The sequence below is a fragment of the Anser anser genome, assembly GCF_964211835.1.
Source record: "Anser anser genome assembly, chromosome: 18".
Lineage (NCBI taxonomy): Eukaryota > Metazoa > Chordata > Aves > Anseriformes > Anatidae > Anser > Anser anser.
This window is the reverse complement of record NC_139739.1, coordinates 16,219,632-16,241,037: the sequence shown is the minus strand read 5'-3', so window position 1 is coordinate 16,241,037 and position 21,406 is coordinate 16,219,632. Positions and strand designations below refer to the sequence as shown.

General features: G+C 43.9%; 1 long non-coding RNA gene across 13 annotated transcripts in view; it reads left to right on the top strand.

Annotated features, from left to right (window-relative positions):
• The first annotated feature begins 1,543 nt into the window (after window positions 1–1,543).
• Window positions 1,544–21,406, top strand: part of LOC310883289 — a 77,783-nt gene continuing 57,920 nt past the window's right edge. For 3 of the 13 annotated variants that reach the window (XR_014573459.1, XR_014573460.1, XR_014573461.1), the window contains exons 1-4: window positions 2,075–6,843; window positions 9,691–9,781; window positions 10,147–10,737; window positions 11,291–15,504. This is a non-coding gene — a long non-coding RNA (uncharacterized lncRNA). Of the gene's footprint in view, window positions 6,844–9,690; window positions 9,782–10,146; window positions 10,738–11,290; window positions 15,505–21,406 lie in introns of all 13 variants that reach the window. The other 10 variants (XR_014573462.1, XR_014573463.1, XR_014573464.1 and 7 more) reach the window with 7 other exon arrangements.

Sequence of the window (21,406 nt, the reverse complement as noted above, 5' to 3'; positions counted from 1 at the left end):
ACAAGCCACAGCTAATTAGTCCCCTGCTGCAGCTTGGAAACTCTTATGAACTGTTTTTATATGATCCTTAAATTTGGACTGCAGCCTACAGATCAGGACAAATAGGAGAAAAAAAAAAAAAAAGTGTCCAGAATTAAAATCTTAAGGAAAATTCCCAAAAGCTCCATATATGATGATGATTTTAACCCTGAACCTAAGAGAGAGAAACACTGAACTTGAATCTAAAGATGTTAATGCTACTCTTAATGTGATCCCTTATGTACTTGCATGTCTCTCTCTGCCTAGCCTTCAGTGCTTCAGAAGAAGGGAGGAGAAAAGCATACATTCTCAGGAGCCAGGTTATGAATGAAGAGATCACTCCTTCCTGAAACTGGCAGGCAACCAAAGGAAGTTCTGAAGTAGAAGATTCATACAATAAAGTTAGTCCGTCACAGCTGATGGAGATTTCTGTGATGTAATGTAATTTACTCTCTGTGGACTCCCAGATGGTATGGGTAATTTTACCTTAGAGGAGTTGAGAGCATCATAAATAAATTCGACTCAAATGTCTTGATCTAAAGCTTTTTCTCCTCCTTGTTGTGGAAGACATTAATGAAGGTTTACAGTATGTTGTTAAACTAATAACCATTTGGAGGATTTGTCTCCAAGCAGAATTTTACTGCAAGTCTGTAAAGGACTTTCTGGAGTTCCTTTAATATGTTTATTGATGACTTGGATGAGGGAACTGAGTGCACCCTCAGTAAGTTTGCAGGTGACACCAAGCTGGGGGAAGTGTTGATCTGCCAGAGGGTAGGAAGTCCCTGCAGAGGGACCTGGACAGGTTGGATCGATGAGCAGAGACCAGTGGTGTGAGGTTCAACATGGCTCAGTGCTGGGTCCTGCACTTTGGTCACAACAACCCCATGCAACACTACAGGTTTTGGGGCAGAGAAAAACTACAGGTTTTGGGGCAGAGTGGCTGGAAAACTGTGCAGAGGAAAAGGATCTGGGGCTGTTGGCTGATGCTTGCCTGAATATGAGCCGTCAGTGTGCCCAGGTGGCCAAGAAGGCCAACAGCATCCTGGCTTGTGTCAGGAATAGTGAAGGCAGCAAGACCAGGGAGGTGATTGTCCCCCTGTACCAGCTCTGGTGAGGCCACACCTCGAGTACTGTGTTTGGTTTTGGGCCCCTCACTACAAGAAGGACATCAAGGCCCTGAAATGTATCCAGAGAAGGGCTGCGAAGCTGGTGAAGGGTCTGGAACACAAGTCTTATGAGGAGTGGCTGAGGGCACTGGGGTTTAGTCTGGAGGAGGCTCAGGGGAGACCTTATACAACTTCCCTCTACAACTACCTGAAAGGAAGTTGTGGGAGCTGGGGATCGGCCTCTTCTTGCAGATTACTAGTGATAGGACAAGCAGGAATGGCCTCAAGTTGCACCAGGGGAGGTTCAGGTTGGAAATTGGGAGACATTTCTTCTCAGAAAGAGTGGTCAGGCGTTGGAAAGGGTTGCCTAGGGAGGTGGTTGAGTCACCATCCATGGGGGGGGGGGGAAGGGGGGGGGGGGCGGGTTAAGGAAAGGTTGGATGTGGTGCTTAGGGACGTGGTTTAGTGGGTGACATTTATAGTAGGGTGATGGTTGGACCAGATGATCTTGAAGGTCTCTTCCAACCTTAATGATTCTATGATTCTATGAATCTTTGTGATGATGAGACTGTTGCAGAAAGGTGTGGTCAGCAAGGCTGTTGCAAGACATTTTCTCAGAGTTTTGCTAAATGTTTACACTGCTAGGCACCCCCCTCTCCAGTGTGGACAAAACTGCTTGAACTCCTCAGCTGGTTGGATAATAATAGGTAATATCCAAAGCCTTGACCCACAAAAGACAGCAAATAGATAACAGCAGTACAAATACCTGGTTGCAGACAATTTTGACAGTCATGACAGATAAATCTGCTCTGAAAAGCACCTATTGCTGCTGATAATCACCTAACACAAAGATGTGAGTGTTTCAGAATGGTCTGAATGGTGAGTGCATACTTTCCAAGTGGGGTTACGATTGATGCTAAGGAACAGGTATGAGTAGAGCAAGCCTCTCCTTACCTGTGGCTCTAGAACTGTTAGTAATAGAAGAAGAAATAATACAATATTGTTTAGTATGTTACATTTGCGATGTACTGTTCCGAGGCTGCGCTTGGAAGATACAAAATATATGTGCAAGGGTAACATGAGAATGCACCAATTCATGATGAGGAGTAAGGAGGATTAAAAGAATGCTCAATTTGCAAGACATCTAGATAACTGGGGCTTCTTGGACTCTGGGAACTGGGTCAAACCAACCTTGCGGTTTGGACTGAGACCAAGGGCTCAGAGAGCATGCGTGAGAAGGAAAGGTTAAAAAGTTCAACTCTGATGAAGACATCTTACTTCATCCCGACGACCACCCGGACGACCACCAGAGAGTAATACGCAAGCGCAGAAGGACTGATAAGATAATTAGCATACGAAGCGAGGCTAGGCGGAGCTAGGAAATGAATATGCATAGATGAGTTGTGAAACCTAATGCATATGTAGTATCTTAGGAGATAAAAGAGAACTAAGAGAACAAATCAGACGAAGTTAGATTTGGGCAGGCATGCCCCTAACTTCCGGCACCTAATAAAGCACCTTCATATAATCACTTTGTGGATTATGTGTCTTCATGAACGCTAACATTTTGGCGACCCAGATGGGACCTCGTGGGCACTGCTGAGGCGGCTCGCGAACTGATCACGCTCCAGCCGGCACCGGGGAGTTTCTCGGGGAGCCATCGGCCGCGACCGACCCCCGCTGCTCACAACGTACCTCTGAAAGGGTAAGAAAAAGGTGCTTTCTGGTAATCGGTACCGATCTGGTCTGGGAGCCTGCCGGTCAGACGCGGCGAAAGCCACGCACGGTTGGGCTAGGGAATTCCCGTGGTAAGCCTAGGCGCCGTCCGTCAGACAGTCGCGAAAGCGCTGCAGGTTCGGCATCAGTGGTCTGGTTTTGCTGCAGGCTCAGCATCTGGTTCGGTTCGGTAAAAGCTATAGCTGATAATGGAAAAACTTAAAAGTATTCTGGGCGGTAATGCTTCGGTACCGCGATCCTCCCCTTTGGGCTGTTTATTAGCACACTGGAAGGAGGGGTGTTTCGGGCAGGAGTTACGAAAGGGTAAACTGGTTGATTACTGTAATGTTTGGTGGCCACAGTATGAACTAGAAGATCAAGAAAGTTGGCCAGAAAACGGAACCTTACAGTACAATACTATCTTACAATTAATGTTATTTTGTGAGCGAGAGTGCAAGGGGCCTCTCTGTGTGATTGCGTGATTGTGTTGTGAGTGAGACGCAGCATCGCTGCGAAGCGAGTGCGGAGTTCCGATCCGCGGTTCCGTATTCTCCGCGAGGGGAGCGGCCGGAGATGAACGAAGCGCATGACAGACCGAAAAGAAGTGCTGCTTTATCCAAATGCTGATTGGTGGTGCCCAATACACGGGCCCGGCGGTGCATCTTGCAATCCTATTTCGTTCTTAAATGTTTTGAGTGTGACAAGGAGGAAGGTGGGAGCATTATCTAAGTAACAGTTTAAAAGTTTCGGTATATTTGCGGTGGTGTTTGGTCGGTTTCCCAAGTATCGGGGGAGGGGGGCTGACTGATTATCAAAGCGGTAGAACGGAGAGCCACTTCTTTGGTGGTTCGGGCCTGAGCCCTGGGAATTTGGTAAGAAGGGGGAGAGCGAATTTATTTAGGCCTCAGTACCTTTTAAACCCCCGTCTTGATGGATACACAGGAGTGATTCCTTGTTTTGTGTAGGCTTACTAGCAAAGTGCATGAGAAAAATTAGCATTCGGCTTGAAATTCGGCCTTGTTGAAATGTAAATTTTGTGGAAAAGGTGGTATTGTTTGTCTAGAAGACGGAAGGCTGAGTGCTTCAGGTGTTTTTCCGAAGTCCTGTGGATTTACGATTGGAACGGGGCTCATTAATAATCTGAAATAGTGAAGTTTGTATGTGGAGTTTAATCCCAGAGAATTGGGACATTTGAGAAGACTAGGAAAACATAGTAAAAACCTGCAATAAAAAGGTTTGCGTGGAAATTGAAACAAGGGACAGTAATTAATATAAATAAATAAAAGGGAATGGGAAATCAAGGAAATGGGTAATATCCAAAACAAAGACGTTTTAAAGAAAGCCTCCTTGGGTGTATATTGGCACATTGCAAGGATATTGTCGGAAGGGGGAGTGGGGGGGGCGCGGAAAGCAAGAGGATTTCCACTAAGTATTGCAATCAATTGTGGCCACTATATAAACTAAATGGCCACTTTATGGATCAATTGTTTTTGAGGAGAGAAGGAAAATAGGATGAAATGTTGTATACTGATATGTTGTTTCAGCATCTTGGAGGGAAAAGGTATGGAATTAAGTTGGTCCCTGACTGAGCCTTTGGTGTTGGCATTAGAAAAGTACAGGCTGGAGGAAGATAAAGGAAGTGTTAAAAGGGTTGTTGAAGGTGTTAAAGGCTGTGTGGCATGTAGTATTTAACAGAGCTGTTTGAAGTTGAATGAGCAGGGGAAGAGGATGTAGGAATGTTAATAGTTCCGCCTCAACCCGAGGCTGAGATCTCAAAATCGCGGTGTGAGCCCTCTGGGGCGGAGGGACCATGATGGGTCCGGGAGAGAGTTGTCATGGAAACAGAAAAGCAGCTAACTCTTAAAACAACCTGAGTTCCTGTGTGAGCTCAGATTGCCAATGGGACCGCTCAGGGAACTTCCAACCATTGCATTCCCCTGACCGACTCCCCCCCCCCCCCCCCCAAGACCCTTACCACCCCGGAAATTATGTAAATACCAAAATCTGGTTAAATTGGGAATTGAGAATCTGTTCCAACAAGGTCCAAAAGAAAACCCTATGGAATTTTTGAATTTTTGGACCAACTTTGAAATGCAATGGAAAAAAAAAAAAAAAAGACAGAAAATTTGGACCTGGCTTCAGAAAACAAACAGAGGCAATTGGCTAGCCTCTTTCTAGGGCAATCGGCCCCTGATATCAGAAAGAATTTGTCTTAGGCTGCAGGATAAACTTACAACAGTCAGAAATGACGGGGACCTGGGGCATCTACCCTAGCAGGTCCACTAGTTGAAATAAAGCTAGGAAACAAAGAGAGAGGCTTGAATTTTTTTGTTGTTGTTGGTTACAGGAGCTTCTTTCTCTGTGTTAATTAGTCTGTAAATGTAATAGGAGCAACATATTCAGTGTTAAATAGTTACTAGTTAAACAGTTATTAATAGTTAATAGTTAAACAGAACTACTGAGACCAAAGAGGTACCGAGTATTTTGCAGACCTCATTGGAGCATGAACCTGCCCAGTCTCATTTTGAATACAAGTACTTTCTGTCTTGCACAATTGCCTGTGGCAGATTCCACAAGGTACCTCTGTGTTACACTGAGAACCTCCCTCAAACCTTTTGTTTGTTTTGAATCTGCCATCTGATAGCTGAGAAACTATTCCTTAGGTGGCCATTCCCTTCCTCTCATGCTTTTACAGATATCTATCTCATCTCTCCCTTCTGCCTCCTCCTGTCCAGATATCTTTCAGGATGAAGAATTATAGTGTATGTAGCTGTTCTGTGAATAGAAATCACTTTGAACATTTCATCACATTTACTGCCTTTTTTTTTTTTTTCCAAGTTCTGGTTTATCCTTTTTGAGTTGAGGATCACAGAGATCCACTGGTAATTGCATCATGCTTGTTGACACAGTGACACTCTGTCTTTTGTTATCATAATTTCTGTTTTTTTTTTTTTTTTTTCACTGTTAATTTCACTAGGAATCACCATCACCTATGAAAGTTGGTCATTTAATTACCAACACGTTTTGTATACTTTAAACAATTTTTATGAGGACCTTCCCCCTGTTTCCACGATATCTTAATTTCTTTTTTTTTTTTGTAACTTTTTAAAACATCTTTAGAAATGAAAATACACTATCAGCTGGATCCGCCTTACCCCTCTTTCTACTGACGCCTTCAAAGAACTATACTAGGCTGTAAAGTATGATTTCCCTTTACAAAATGTCATGGACTCTTTCCCATTATATTTTATTTATCCATGGATTCTCTTTTCTATTACAATTTCTATCAATTAGCCTAGTACAGATGTGCTACCAGCCTGTAGTTTCTGAATTTAGCATGGTATCCTCTTTAAAAAAATGAGACCACATTAGCTATCTTCAAGCGTCTTGACATTGAGACATTTTTACATTTCAGCTTGCACACCAATTGTTAATTCAGCAGTTTCACAGTGGAGTTTCTTAGGTGCTCTTGGGAGAATATCCTTTGGTCTTGGTGATTTCTTATAATACCTTTTGATATACTTCATGACCTCCTTCAATATAAGAGAGATCCTGTGCTGGAGTCTCTCGACTTCTTCCATAGTAAAAACAGCTGCAAAAATTGTATTATTTTTTCTGCAGTGCACTTATTTTTCTAAACCTTGATTGTCCCTTTGTATTTTTAGTACTCTTTTTGCCTCTGTGTTTAGTCATGCTGGCTTCCCTTGGTCTTTCTGAAATGCTTTTGGCTAGTGATATGCATTTGTTCAAAGCCCCAGTGTGGTATCTTGAGTTTTTACACCATACCCAAGGATTTTACTTTTCTAACCTTCTTTTATTCTCTCTTTAAACAGGAGAGATAATAAAGAAGAATTTTAATTTAGTGCCCCTTTTTGAAGCTAAACATACTGCAGTAAATTTCTTTTTTTTTTTTTCTTGTTTCTGAAAGTCCAGCATAGGTGCTGAATATGAGCACTTCATGACAACTATTACAGATGACTTTCTACAATAACATTTCAGTCAGGTACTGTGCATTGGTTGTGCTGGATGCAACCAAGTTAAGAATTGGTTTTACTCTTGCAGATTCTTTGAGTAATTTTTCTGTTTGACATGGCATCGTGCTGTAATGTGACATTTATCCAATACACTTGAGTGAATAAAGCTGAAAGAGAACAGTACCAATATCAGTTTATTGGTTTCTATGAGTCTAATGCCATTCACTGTGAGGCTAGCTTAGAATAAGAAGAAAATGACCTCTGGCTTCTGATAATAAGACATGCTTGTGGCTGTGAAAAAAATAGGGCCTTCTAGCATGTAACAATTGCCATTAGCAAACAGGTACTTCTTTTTCACGATCCAGGACAGCTATGGCCAGCATTCCTGAGGATTGAAAGCTGAACAAAATAGTTACAAGTCCACAAGTCCTTGTCTGATTCCATTTTTGACATAAAATTCCTTTGAAATAAATCCTTTTTCCATTACACAAGCTTGACTGTTATGAAAAGAGTAGGTGGGGTTACAAAAATATCTGTCAGGACAGCTCAGTGCAGAATCAATATGAAACAAATAAATACAATCAGCAAAGTAAAAACAACAAGCAAGAGAGCTTCCATACTCCACTTTCCTCTAGTAGAGTGGCAAGTGAGTCATGTAAGAACTCATATTGCCCATTTCATTTATTACTCTAGGCTGACCCATATACCGCTCTACAAGCTTTCCTAATTTTTTTTTTTATTATTTTTAATTTTTTTTTTTACTTTAAGCTCCTTGCCCTCCCTGTACTGTTTGGAAAGTCATTCCATGAGATAATTCCTTAGATGTTTTAGTTTGTTTCTGCCTTACAGTCTAAATTTATTTATGACAACTTCAATCTTATTATTCTCTAGCTTACATATTCCTTTTGGTCCTTGTTATTTACTTACCCAGTATATTTTAAAGAATCATATCAACCCTGAGCCATTGTTTTGCTAGGTTAAATAGGTCTAGGAACTTGTGAAGTCATTGGAGCCAGAGCCAACACAGCAATGTCTAAAAGCCAGTGGGATTTTTATTCTGCTGTATGTCACAGAAGTGGTATCAGACCACTGAACTTCATATAGGAGTCACATGGCTGACCGTCTAAATAATAGCAATTCTATACTGGTTCTTTTATTAGCCTTGAGTGTCCTCCAGTTATGCATTAAAAAATGGGACCCACAATTGCTAACCCTTTGTTTTATAATTCTATCAAAAAGGACTTGATGTTATTTAATTGATTTGTTTTCCTGTGAAAATCAAGTGTCATTACCTTTAATGTCATTTATAGTGATAGATGGCAGACAGCCCTGCTTACAATCAGTATCTTGACACAGTAATTTAACCATTAGGTGCTGTACAGACATAAAAGATGGCATTGCCTCTGCCTTGGGTGTTTGCACAGTTATACATCCTCCCTCTACCACTGCAGGCTGACCCTTCTGCTATGGCTGAAGGGTCTTAAAGCTGAGATACTGCTCTCCTGTTCTTGTACCTGAGACCAAATAATTCATTTAGCTGTAAGTCAGTCTAACAATTCATTTCTTGCTGTAAAGCTTCCTGGGAGATGAGTGCACCTCTGAGTGCTCAGGAATTCTTTGTGTCCTGGGAGATTCCATTTCAAATGAGCCTTTGCAAGGCTCAGAATGAGTTCAGCCTGCAGTCTGGCATGAACTGTGAATACATTTCAAGCTCAAAGCATCACACAAATTAAGAAGGAAAATGGGATTTTGATACTACCAGCACAAGGAGGATCCTTGAATTCCCAATTTCTGTGGTGTCCTAGCATCCCTTTTTTATTCCTACCATCTCTTCCTCCTCTCTTTCCCCTACTCCTCTGCCCACCCTTCCTCCCCTTGCAACAGTCTGGATGGGATGCTGTCCATCAGGCAGAATTATTTATGAGAGTTCTGCAAATGTAGATGTACTGTTTCCAGCTACTAGAACTCAAATCACTTGCACTGCACCATTAGAGAGGAAACCTACCCAAGTAAATTATATACAGGCCATAAATGGAAGCAGTTGTAGTGTTTTTATGAGTCTATAAAACTCTGGAAGTTTATTGCTATTGAACAAACATGTAATCTGATTCTTAAAGCTGAATATTAGAAACCAATAAGGTCCAAAACCTGCATTTACCTTCAGATCTATTACCATGCTGATCATACCATGGAAATTATTTTTCAGTGGCAAGTTTTGAGAACCATTAATAAATCCAGGACTACTTTCTAGAATATCTGTCAGCTGCCCAAAACATGGGGCAATACCAAAATTCAATGGAGCGAAGAAGTTGCTCCAGCTTAGTATGCTCTTGTCTCTAAAGAGGTCCTTTGAGGACTTCAGTGAAGAGCTGAAAAGCAATTGAAAGGTATTTTGAACTTCTTAAATTCAGTCTTCTGCAGACTGCTGCCTGTGAAGAAGTGAAAGCACAAAGTTTTTTTTTTCTGTTTCATGAAGAACATGCTGATAAAACATTGCATAAACAAACAAACCCAGGCCAAGATGGAATATTTGAAGTTGGGGTTGTTGACCTGACTTGCAAGTGTTTGTAAGGCATTGTCAGTGCAGCTGATTTTTCTAAGTTTTGGTGAGATTCATCTGAATAAAAATGTATATGCAGCTGTGCACTGAGCTGAGCTATGCCCTGTGGTGATTAGTGGTTCATCAGTTCTGTGGAGGCAGGAAAGTTATGTGTGATCAAACCTCTGATTCATGATTTCTTTTCTTCATGCTTCTGCCCCATATTGTTATTTTTACATGCACTGTTTCCATTTGAAGACAGACTGGCCTTTCAGTAGGGTGAGCTAATAGGAAGATGTTTGAAATGCTCAATGTCTATGTATTCTCTCTTTTTCAGGGATATTCAAGGCTTGTGACACTTTGTTTTTGTTCTCATGGCCTACAGTTTTGTGCCAGCAAGGCTGCATCTCTGGGAGCAGAGGGAGCAGGTACAGCTCTCAGGGAGCATCTCTGAAGGGTTAGAGGAGAACCTCTGGGCTGCCAGCTGTGGATAGTGTCCCCTCTGTCAGACCAGTTCTTTGTGTCTAGGAAACTTGCTCCTGTAGTGCCCCACTGCTCTGGAACCAGCATACCTTTCCAGATGCATCTTGCTTTGGTAGGACAAATGCATATCAGCCAAGGGAATGAGAATAAATCATTGCAAACCCTTGCTGGGGGAGGATTCAGAAAAGAAAGGGTAGGGACAGCCTTCCTGCGCTGTTCCAGCGTCTGTTCTGGAGGGACTGGAACAGCGTAAGCCCTTTGCTCAATCATGAAGAGCAGGGAGGGCCTGAATTTGGTCTTCTGGTTACAGGTTTATTCCTAAGGCCTTCCAACAGCAGCCTGGATGCCTGGTGAATATATGGAAAAGCTGAATGTCTGCTGTGACGTGGCCCTTTACACAAAGTGTGCTGGAGTGATGGTTGGCATGAACAAGGTGACATGCATGTGGGAAGGGCCTGGAGCGGGAGGATGGAGTGGGTTGTGGTTTAGTGCTTGCACCCCTGTGTGTGCCAGATGAAGCCCAGTATGCTGGTAACTGGTGGAGCCCCTAAGGCCATGGGTGGATCTAATAGCGGCAGTCTAGACATATCTGACATCAAGTAACATTTTTCCTGTTTCCTTTGGAGAAGGAGTTATTTTCCTGGTTAAATGCTGAGATAGATAATATATGGAGGACACTTCAAGTACTTTGAGATATTTTTATAAATGTTTGGTGGTTTCTTACACTCAAGCAAGGGCAACAACAGACTCCTGAAGGCCATTTAACTGTCTCCGTTTGTTATTAGATGCATCCTGGAGAATCCTCCAAGCTCCCCTGCAGAGCTGACTCTGTGGCTGGCCACTGCATCTGTATCTGGAGAGCCAAAAATCTCTCTCAAGATGAAAAATTTCCAACTCATTGGTACTAACAGCAATCCATAATAATTTAGTAGTAACAACAGCAACAGTAGGTAAAGCACTGTGGTGGTGATGATAAGGGAGAATCAAAAACAAGGAAGCCTGTTTTTCTAGCTAAGGGAAATATTTCAGTGACCAAAGATCAACTCCCCACTCTTAGCTGAGTTGGAAAATCATTTCAAGTTTAGCTGTCACGAATAATTAGCTCCAAATATATCATTGAAGAGAGAGTCAAATTAACGGATAAGAAGTTGGAGAATTTGTTCCAGCAAGGCATCTTCAGTATACATGGTTTGAGGGGGCATCAGTGATTCCCCAGTTAGCAGTGAGCTCCCGTGGCCCTGTGATGGTGTGCGGAGCAGGTCAGCAGGACTCAGACCTCACATCCAGCTGGAGAGGGGCAACAGCTTGCAGGAGCTGAATGCTGCAGTCGTTCTGCAAATGGCCAGTTCTATCCTGCAGCTCCTAGTCATGGTTTTGGAGTCTCTATAGATGTTTTTCTTACTGAAGAACCAGTTTAATTTTAGGAACACTTTTTTTTTTTTTTATGTTCCCAGCGCATTATGAAATGCACATGGCGGCAGCTGTTAAGCCTAATGAAACCCACAGCAGGGAAGAAAACAAAGTATCACCTACAAAAAGAACAAGCAGGGAATGTGGACAGATGTAAGTGGCTGATAATGGTGGATTTCCAAACAATATAGCCTTTTTTTATAATTTCACTGTGGGGAAGAAGAGAGACGACTGGGATGAATGAGGCATGTGACTCCTAATTACCAGAGAGTTTTTTTCAGAGCAACAGATCTTTCCCTAAGGAAATGCCTCCAAATAGCAAGGACAGATGAACTTTCCTTGCACAGGATTAACAGCAGGGAAAGCGTGGCTACCCTGGGTCCCTTTGTGCACCCACTAGAGCAGAACCATGATAAAGGCTCAATCTAAAGGGATGCAGGAAGTAAATTTACAGATGGATAAGGGAAAATGCAAGCATAATGATTCAGTTACTTTTGTGCGGAAAACAATAAATACAAAAGGTAGAACGAACAATGTTTGCTCTCTCAAAAGTAGGACAAGGGAATAGTGGAAGGGAGAGCTGTAAATGTTCTGGTTGTGCAGCTGCCCACAGCCTTCATAAAAAATGAAACTCATCAGTGCAGGCAGGGACTGGAGGTGTCCAGCAATGTCCAGTGAAGAATCCACAGTGTGAACTCCTTTGATCCCGGCTGTCAGGATGCCTGCAGTACAGAAGGCATCTGCCAGACATTCACTTTCTAATTCTGCAAAGCTGTCACCAACTCTATTACCACTGAGTTGCTGAACACGTGGAAATACAAACTCAGTAATAATGGTAAGCAGCAATGTTAGACTGAAGAAAGGCGTCCCTGTACAAGGACTGTCAAGCCATCCTAACAACACTGGGCATAATTAGGCCATTGGTAAAGAAGCTATGAAGCAGAAGGTGTTATTGCCTAGGGAACAAGGGAGCTAGTACTCAGCAGGGCAATGAGGCCAAGCAGTACTGTGGCATTCCCCATGTAAAGAAATAGGGGCAGAATCTATGCTGAGGTTTAGGCAGCATGCAAGAAGTTAGACGTAGACACTGATGCAGCCTACGTGACAGCTGGAACACACTGCTCCATTAGTCCTGGTGGAGGAAGGACTGGTGAGTCTTTCACTAGAGTCCTCCTTTCTCCTGTGGAAATTTTGCAGAGTGAGCAGCATCCAAACAGCAGTGAGGAAATGTCAGCAGTGAGGCTCTGCATCCAGCACAAATTACTGAACCTTTGTGAAACATGCTTTTCATTTACTGTGCCTGGGGACCCATGCCTAGGTAAAGAAAGACCAGTCTTCTACAGAGCATGTTCAGAAACAGTGTGAAGAGAGCTTGAAAACCGTGAGACCCCTAGTTTTAACCAAGGCTTCGCAAGGCTTACCCATCCTGGAGACCCACACAAACTGCCACAGATGACACTTCTACTTCTGTGGGAGCTAGTTATTTTTCTGCTGAAAAGTTTGATCAGCCAGTTTTATGTAACACATTTTCTAAGGGAAAAAAAAAAAAAAAAAAAAAAAAAAAACTGTACTTTGTGCAACTGGTCAACTTATTTAACTCAGATGGTTCAGGGATAAGCTTCATGTGACACTGAGATGGGGATAGAATCTGTATTTGTATGATGTGCCAGAAAAATTGAGTCAAGTGATGGTGGTCACGTTTTGAGGCTCCTGAACTCCATAGAGGCTGTGCAGGAAGACAGAAAGAATAAAGACAGGTGCAGGTACAGACAGATTAATCCAGGAAGCATGTCGTGAATTGGGGTCTGGGACTCAGAAACTCAAGAGAAATAATACAGGATGATGTATGTGAACAAACTTGTTCTGCCAGGAAAGCAATCTGTGTATCTCTCTGGTGGTTGATTAAGCTCTCAGTTGTAAATATTTACCCTACTTCCGTGCATTTAAGAATTGAAAGCAAGATAGCTATGACACAATTGGGTTGCACTTGGCTTGGAAACTGAAACCAAGTACTGAGATAATAGCATGTGGAAGTGTGTAATAGAGATGCTGGCAGTGGTGCCAGGGCATGCATTAGCCTGTTGAGGTCACGGCTGCAGGAGCTGTACATGTCAGGCTAGCAGGGTGGGCTGGAAGGAGATAGATGGATCTCTCCGGTGTGAGATTCCCACAGGCAAATGGGGAGAAGGGAAAGAGCACAGATAGATCTGCAAGGCTGAGACTGTCAGCTATGTGTGGGTGCTTGTGCACATGGAGGTAAGATGGCCCTGGGTGGCCAAACCAGAGTGGTTATTGTCCCAGGGTGTTCCAAGGGGCAGGCAGCATGGAAGGCCACTGGGTAGGAGATGCTTTGAGACAGGGGATGGGGGTGAGGGACAGACAAGTCTGTATCTAATTTCTCATCTCAACCAGGAGGGTGATATAATGCTCACTTCCCCTTGCCTATTCTCACTGCAGACTTGTCTGGAAAAGACGATGTGCAGAATAACCCACAGTGTCCTTCATCACTGTGCCTTGAGGAGACAACCATGCTAATCTGTCCCATGTTTTGACTGTCTTGGGGAGGCTGGGGGGGTGGCATCTCACTGCACCAGCTAGCTGTACTTTTGCTTTGCTCATGATGCAGTTTTTTATGCTAATATTTGGGTTTCCTGGCAAAGAGCTCAAGGATAGAAGGCTAGAAAGTGATGAGAAGAATCACAGTGACTTTCTGTGGGGCACATGCAGCTGGCCCCATGCAGTCAGAAGCGCTGTCCAATATGCTGCCATGTACTCCATGGGACTGCAGCTGTTCATTGTGTTGTTCACCTGGAGAGCAGCAGGTAACACCTGGTGGGGGAAACAGTGAAATCCGCTGTAAAACTGAAATCAAAGAATCACAGAATCACAGAATTGTAGGGGTTGGAAGGGACCTCCAGAGATCATCGGGTCCAACCCCCCTGCCAAAGCAGGTTCCCTAGAGCAAATTGCACAGGTAGGCGTCCAGACGGCTCTTGAGTATCTCCAGAGAAGGAGACTCCACAACCTCCCTGGGCAGCCTGTTGCAGTGCTCCATCACCCTCACTATGAAGAAGTTCTTTCTCATATTGGTGCGGAACTTCCTGTGCTCCATTTTGTGGCCATTGCCCCTTGTACTGTTCCCCACAAACCACTGAAGAGAGGTTGGCCATATCCTTTTGTCTCCCACACTTCAGGTATTTGTAAATATTGATAAGATCCCCTCTCAGCCTTGTTTTCTCAAGGCTGAACAGACCCAGGTCTCTCAGCCTTTTATCCCAGGGGAGATGCTCCAGGCCCTGTATCATCTTTGTGGCCCTCCACTGTACTCTTTCCAGGAGACCTGTCTTTTTTGTACCGGGGAGCCCAGAACTGGATACAGCCCTCTGTCCCGCAGGTGAGCAGCTGGATCAGCTACTACCCTTTGCAGGGACTTAGGAGGGGGCTGCTGGGCTTCAGTAGGGATAGATTCACACCTCCTGTCTGTCTCCCTCAGAGACTTCCAGGAGCCCCTCAGGCTGCCAATTTCTCACTGCAGCCCAGCCATCTGCTCAAGCAGTTCCTTGAGCAGGGCACACCTGCACCCATGACAGTTCTTTCTTCCCTCAGGACCCAGGGTGGCCTCCAGATTCCAGAGCTCCCCACAGTCACCAGTCTGGACTGCCATGTCACCCCAAAGGGGATCCACCTGGATGCCCCCATGAGCCCAGAGAAGCTGTGTCTCCTCACTTTGGGTTGCTGCCTTGGCCCAGCCACCACAACGGGTACCCACCATAGTGAATTACACGTTATAGGAGACAGAGTTCCCAAAGCAGAGTGAGAGGATCCTCCCTGCGCTCCTCCCTGCCCCACACATCCTGGTTGCGGCACTCCTTGCTCGCGCCGCTCCCTAGGGCCCGCTTTTATACACTCGGGGAGTACTCACCCGCCCCGGCGAGTGGCTGCAAAATGGCGGCGACGCCCGACGTAAAAACGGCCCGTCGCTGCCGCTCCTGGCTCCGCTTACAGCTCGGCAGCCTCCTTCGTGAGGGCTGCCGGGGCTTGGCGGCTCCCGCGGCTGCCTCAAGTGGCCTCGATGCCGGGAAAAAAGCCCTGCCTGCCTCGACCCCCCCACCCCCCGCTCTGCTGCAGAACGCGTCTGCACCGGAGCTGATCGCCTCAGCGGGAAGTGTTGTCTCACAGAGGACTTTGCTCCCATCTCACTGCAAATCAGGGTGTCCTAATGCTGTGTTCAACTGAGAATGGGCTGTAACCTTGTCAGGTATTTTTTTTTTTTACTTTGGATGGTTGCTGTTCTAGCCAGAAAACCTCTTTCTTAAATTTGGGATTCATTTTAAATCCTTAATGAAGAGCTCTCTTGGTATCAGTAGGCTTTGTGTTAGCACTTCTTTTAGAGGGAGAGATTAACAAGAGTGGCAGTCATTAAAGGAGCCTGTCCCTTGCTTGTCTGTAGCCTAAAACACCACTGGCAATGACTGCATTGACCCTCAAGCAGTGACCCTTGACAGAAGAGGAAATGTAGCTGCCTTTCTTTGGGGCTGATTTTCATCCTACAATTTATCTGTTCACAAGGAGTGGCTGGCAGTGGATGCAATTTTAGGACAATGATTTTTTTTAAACAAAAAAGCTGTATGCAAAGTATCAGGGCCAGGGAGAAGTGTTGTAGATGTTATCTTAGCTTTTGTGAGGTAGACCTCTTCTTTGAAAGTGAGCACCACATCATCTTCAGAGCATTTCTTGCATGGATTAATGGTCAGCTGGCTGACAAAATAGCAGTCAGCAGGAATACTCATGCAATGATCCTCTTTCTAGTCCTCCAGTTTCTTGTTGGTCTTATTCAGCACTGATTTGGGATGACAACTGTAAAATTATAGTTAATAAATTTATAGTTAACACAGTGATTGTAATAATAATATACAATGAAGATGGCAGATCATAGATACAGAACAATTAGGTTTGATTTGATGGATAGATGTAAAACACAAATACAGACAAGCACACTTAGAAGAGGAACTGTAAATATGGTGGGCACAGTTACAGGGTGGGCTTGCCACTAGCATTGAGGATTGTCAAGATGGCTTTGCTGGGAAGGTCTTTCCATCTGCCACCCAGCTCCAAGGGTGGAAGAAGGGAAGGTGTCTTGATGTGGCTGTCTGTGGCCCACTACTGATACTGCCAGCAGTATCACAGCCCCTGGGAAGTTGTCTTTCCAGGTCCTGAGAGCTGCTCCCTTGCACCTCAGGGCCCCAAACTCACTCCAAACTGCAGGAATGGAAAGGTTTCCTGTCCAAATCATTTCCAGAAGAGTATTCTCCTGCCGCTTATCTGCCATCTCTCAGCACCAGGCGAGCTTAAAGAAAAGTATTTGTCCCGGTAAAGAATTCAGTTCTTGATTGCAAAATTGGAAATACAGAGTCCTCTGGTGGCCTAAATCATAGTTAGACTGGCTCAGTTTGGTGTCTGGGCTCCTTTACCATCTGCAGAGAGAGGAGAGACCCTCCAGAAGGCAGTGTACTCATCCTTGGGTACCAGTCTTAGGATAGGGTAGGCTGCTCTGGAAACACTTCTCTCTCCATTGTGTATAGAGGGGATCTGGGCAGCTCAGATGAGACATGTAGTGAAAATGAATCCAATTGAGATGGTGAAATCAATCTCACTCAAAACCAAACAGAGGAAATGGGGTGTGAGTTTGTTCCCCCATGGCTGCTCCAGCCATGGTGGAGGTGGGGATGGAGTGTGCCCTGAGTCCTGGCCTCCTGCAAGGCCCCATCTACCCTGTGCCTCTGATCAAGATGGAGTCTGTCTCCTCTCAGCTCTTTCACTATTTATTATATTTGCCAGGAGTGCATGTATTTTATCAAATAGAGCTTTAATAACTGAATATTCTTCTACCCTTTGCTGTCTGGGTTTGGAATTCCTCCTCTTTCCATGTTTCATGGAGCTTAGTTATGAAACAGAAATACAGCAAATGAGTGTTATGCTCTTCCTGATCCTTTGTGGATTTGATACTTTTACTCTGCTACACGATCAGTGCATTCCCTTTTACATTAACTAGCCTTTCCTGAGACTTACAACATTTCCATGGCTGTTAAGAAACTTCGTAAGTCGTGTGAAAAACAAAGCATAAACTGCCCATGAGCTCTTCCACAAAAGGTTCCCACTTGAAACACTATTAACATTAGGGGTATCACACCAGATCTGACAAGCATGAACAAGGCAAGGCTGCTTTAGCTCTGTGTTGCAGGTCCAACCAGCGGCGAGGCCGAGTGTAGATTCCTAGACCAGTCCTTTTTATCCCCTTATTCCTCTATTTTCCCACAGTTATTCCTCCCTAGAACACCTAGATCCCCCTTTTCCCTGCCTTTGATTCCTCTCTAAACACCCAATGTAAGTCCCACACAGTTTCCAAATGCTCTTCCGTGGTATCCCGTTAATGTGCCCCATACCCTCAGGCCCCCGTGCCCTCAGGCCCAAAGGTTCTCTGGCATTACTCATCGTGATGGCTTTCACACCTGGGCGGTGTGGCTGAGGCTGGCCTGGAACAGCCCAAGGAGGGGGGGGCCTGGACAGGGGGTCCCATCCCTTGAGTCCATAATTTGGGTTCCCATCTGACTTTGTCACCCCATAGGCTCCTCTGGGCTTGTGGAAATGGGCCTTGCATGTGCTGGTGGCCCCTGTGATGGCCTGGGAGCAGCTGGGGCAGGTGATTTGCGCTCCCCCCTCATCATATCTCTGTGCCCTTTGTGGGGGTGCAGATGAGCTTTTATTACCTAACCCAGCAATTAACACAAAGTATAATCTTGGCATCAAAGTACATTTTCCCTTCCACCCTCAGCTACCTTCTGTCAGTTTTGGAGCCCCTGCCATCACAGATAGAATTTCTGTTTTTTAATGCTACTCTTTTTAGATGGCACAGCCCCCTTTACACTGCTGTAAAGGTCTTTTTGTCATTTTTTTTTTTCTTCCTTCCAGATCTATGCATCCATTCTGCCCATGTCTCTCATCTGCTACCTTAAGGCAGGTTTCATGTCAGTTGTGTCCCACTTAACCTTTTACCTGCTCCTTTAAAATCCTTTTGCCTTGTTTCCAGCTCAGATAGAGTTGTGAAAGATGGTGGAAAAAGTGGAAGAAGGGCCCTCTGTGACCTCTGGATTCAGCATCCTCCCCTGTAGAAGGGATGTGGAAGTGTCAGAGATCTGGTAGGGCTGTGTATGGGAGTCATTAATGTTGCTCAGCTAGAAATGATGAGGAAGCTGAAGCAATTCATCCGTAAGGAGGCAATCTATTTTTGTATAGAAATAATCTATTACTGTGCACTTAAACTAACCTCTTACCATTCATGTTTTCTTACATGAAAAAGATCAGTACTGGGTGAGAGAGTTGGGCAGAAACTCCAGCAGGTTTGTGGTCTGAAAAGTTAGCGTTATTCTTGTGGAGATTCCTGAAGCATGTCTGTGTAGAGGAGGACCCAGGAGACGAAGTGGGGCTGATAAAGGCAGACTGGCACAGCCATTTCTCCTGGCACTGGTACACAAGTACAACCCTGAGAGGTGTCAGGACTTCCCAGCCTCCTACAGCTCAGCTGGGACCCAGCACCATCCATACATCTGCCTTCCTCCGCCCCGTAAGCATCCAGCTGCTCCCCCTCTGTCCTCTCCGTGTTTGCTCTCATTTTGTACCTTTGCCTACATTTTCCTTGACCTTGATTCTTCCTTTTATTTCTGCAATAGCTGAACTTAAATGTTAGTAATTCCAGGTGGCAAACGATCGCTGACCCATATCCAAGAAATTGCCACTTATTTAAAATCTTGCGGTGAAAGAGCACCAATGAAATCAGATGATGATCTGATCCCATCTTTAATAATTCCAAAGCATGATACATACCCTCAGAGTTATCACTGCCTCTTTGAGCCATCATTGGGCTGAAATGTAAGCAGTTCAGCATATAATAATGTAACACCTGACTTATGTGTTTAATAGCAAGCATGCAGCCAGGAGACAAAAAACAAGCATCAGATCTATAAATTATTAAATTTAAAAAAGGAAAGAAACATCTCTGGCCAGAAATAAGCAAAATGCCTCCTAATAAGCCTTCTGCTGAAATCTCCTGGTGTGTTCGCAACTCACTGACACCCTGCCTTGAATTGTTGCTTCAATTCCTGTTTTGGTTGTCACCATTCTCAATTATTTTAAAAAAGAACCTAAAATAGATTTATGTTTCTCAGATTTTATTAGACAGTAAAAAAGAGAAGTCTGAGCTGCAGCAGTTAAATAATTTATGACCTTTGCTAGAGGGGCACGAAGACCTAAAACAAAAATAAAATACATGTATTGGAAAGAAAGGTTTGGGATCTTATTGTTTTTCCTGCCCACTGTTTTGCTGGATGCAATTTTAAGACACATATTTATTCAATTGAGAAGCTTCTTTGCTGTCACGTGGCTACTTATTATCATCATATTCAAACCACCAATTCATAAAAGACCCATCTCGATGGAGCTGATCTCTGCTTCAATTTCATGGTGATAAAGCTAAGTTAGGAAGCAGGTGGTGGGTGTACTTTTTCACATGAAGAGAGATTTATTGTAGGTAGTGTACTTAAGCATTAAGCAATATGTTTCTTTTTCACACAACCTTGAAAATCAGTGTTCCCCCACAGTTCCTCCAATGCTGTCATTAGCTGTCCTGCAAAAAAGGCATTGTTAAACAGCCTTTATGCACAGCTTTTATGTAGCAGGTCTTAACTCTGTATCATATACCCTAGTCTCTTTCTGCTGCTCCACGGAGGACTTCAGTGAGGCCCTGAATTGGTTGGGACATCTGCAAGAGATGCTAGGTGCTGCAAGTGTCAGGGGAACTTCAGTCTGTCTTAACTCTCCTTCAGGGGCCAAATTCCCAAATATAATTCAAGTTTGGCCCCTGACTGATACTATTAAAATCTGAAGATCTTTTCTTTTGTGCCCGGCAGTGCCAGTGCCAACCTCCAGCCTATAGATACCCACACAGGTGTTTTATTTCTGCTCTGAGGACACAGCTACAGCTAAGACAACGTAGATCTACCTGGTGACTTTTTCTGCCAGCCATGGTGAACAGCACCATATGGAATAGATGATGTCCATATTGAGCAAATGTTCAATGGCATGCTACAAAACTACATCGTTTCTCTCCGTGGGACTTAATGTCTGATATAATTTGTGAGCAGGAACAATTCTTTCCTCCTAAATACATATTCTATCTCATGTTCTTGTTAACACCGCTCCCTTTCTCTCTCTTCTTGATAAGTTCTCAGTCACTGACATGTCTTATAGCAATGAGTTTCACAGTTAATTATCTATTGTGGAAACCAATTACAATAAAACAAACAAAATCCTGTTGCAGCTTCTGCCCAGCTTTCCTCATTAGTCTTCAATCTGATGTGTGTCAATAAAGTGTAATTCTGGACGAGCGGAAGTCAAGACTCTGAGTACACCCAATTGTCCTCCAGTTTGCCTAATGTGCTCTTATTCCCCAGATTTCATCTTTTAAGCCATGTCATGAAAATCTCGTTGCTGTTTTCCAAGTCTCTAATCGTTCTGTTAGCTGTTCCTACAGTCTCTCTTATTCTTACTCTCTCTTTTATAAAAGTTCACTTTCAAGCAGAGGTCAGGATAAGGTCGCCTTGCTTGTAGATGCGTTGTCATTGCTGAAGTATTATTTACTTTTGTTTGTGTTTTTTTGTTTTTTTTTGGCAACAATGTTGTATGATGCTAAAAAAAATTGCATAGATCATAGGACGCAAGACTTAAAGGAGCCTCAGGAGATCATTTAATCTACCACTTGAACTGAAGCAGAGCCAAGGATCAGCCCTTAATAGATGTTTAGTGGGGTTCTCTCCTGCTGTTGTACCAGTACAGCTGTCCCTAGCCTGTTTGCTTCTCTCTCGATGGGCAGTGGTGTGTGTGTGTGTTTTCTTTCTTTTTTTCTTTTTTTTTTTTCTTACCTTGCTGAAATCTTTTTGATGCACAATCAGGTATTCATTTTTTGCTCTTTCACCCTATGCAAGATAGAGAGCAAATTGCTGCTGCTGTCTTTGAAACTGTTCTTACCTTGTGGAGGACTGCTTTGTCTTCCCTCACTTCCCTTCTTTTCTGGAGAATTTCTCCCATTTCAGGCATCGGACCTCTCT